Source organism: Thalia democratica, chromosome 7 (genome assembly GCF_965202585.1).
Source record: "Thalia democratica chromosome 7, ktThaDemo2.hap1.1, whole genome shotgun sequence".
Taxonomy (NCBI): domain Eukaryota; kingdom Metazoa; phylum Chordata; class Thaliacea; order Salpida; family Salpidae; genus Thalia; species Thalia democratica.
In genome coordinates, this window is record NC_139171.1 from 41,430,386 (window position 1) to 41,432,078 (window position 1,693).

Sequence of the window (1,693 nt, forward strand, 5' to 3'; positions counted from 1 at the left end):
TATTTATTTCTATAATAAGGTATTAATACTCTTTTATTGCTTGAAAGATTATAGAAAATTATTTTATAGAAAATTGTGACATGTAAGCATTAATTTAGCTATAATATTTTCATAAAGCAAACTACAAAATGAGTAAAAATAGTTAAGATAGCAACTGCAAAATTCTTGCATTGCACAAAGTAGAATATGAGATAATTCTGGGTTGTCAAAAGATGTTATAAGGCCAAATGCACCTCAAGTGACTAGGCCAAGAATAGGGGATCAGCTATGAAACATGGCTTGCTTTCATTTGCATGTGGGAGGTATTCAAAACTGGGTCAAACATAAGCAGCCAAAAAGTAAGCATACAGTTTTTTTGATGCGCTAATGACAAACTTAGCGATCGTATGTTAGTAAATGATCCTAGGCTGATGGCGAAGTCAGAAGAACATGTGGCTAAACTGATGGAGTCAGTAGGGTCAAAAAAGTTGCAATTGGGTCAAAGGGCAGAACTTATGAGCTTGCATCAAGAGCACAATAAATCATTTAGAACATTTGCAACCTGTGTTTGCTGCAAAGCAGAAATTTGTAATTTATAAAAGTCAGTGAGTTTAAATGTGGTAAAAAAGTATGACAAGTTATACAGAAGAAGCAATAAAAGACATGATGCAAGGTGACTATGATACTATAAGAAAAGTTCTTAGCATTGAAGATATCTTATCTAGGTCATCATTTGATATAACTTCTTTTAATTAAAGCAAGGAAATAGGTAGGCAGGCAACGGAGAACTCATGTACTGTATAAGCAGTATCTTCCTTTCAATGTCTGAATAAGCAATGTCTCAATGTGGAAGATAAGTCTTAGTAATTCTATCCATTCAAATAAAAAGAATGTCTGAATAAGCAATGTCTCAATGTGGAAGATAAGTCTTAGTAATTCTATCCATTCAAATAAAAAGAAACTGAGAAATTAATACCTTTCCAATACAGTTTGTCTTGTTGGTGCAAACGTTTAAAGAAAGATGCTGTTCAACAGCAAGATTTTAATTCCTGTTTCAAGCAACAAGATACCCAGATAATGTCATTACAAGCAAATAAGTGGATTATGTTGAATAAAACTAAATTTGAAAGAAAAATATTGCGCTAAGCCAAATCTATAGACCATACACTTACATCAACTAAAATTACTAAATACAGCACAAATATGTTTATTGTGGTAAGAGCATTAGCTGATAATGGTGCACAGTCAAATCTTTGGGGATGGAAAGACTTTCAAGATGCTGGTTTTGGTAAGAATGAATTACTTCCTGTATCAATCATGATTCATGCTGCTATAAAACTGTAATAAACATTATAAGAGCTTTCAAAGCTACTTTTAGTGGAACATCTCGAAAGAATGAGGCAATCAGATGCAATGTTATTATCTATGTCAGCAACTGAGTTTTATTCTTTGTATGAAACAACAGACTGGTTGACCTTCTAATAATCAATAGAGATTTTCAGACTATTTGTTTTCAGCTGCCTCATCAGCATTTTAAATTTGAATGAGAAAGATCAAACTCACATGATGCAACCTGCATCCTGCTATAATCACTTTTTTCACTAAATGTTCTTGTTTTATAAAGTTTTAACTAAGCTACGAGATGCTTTTTACAAATTTTAAAAATTCAAAATAAATTTTGAGATCTTGCAGGTCAAAGTCGGAGGCACAAATA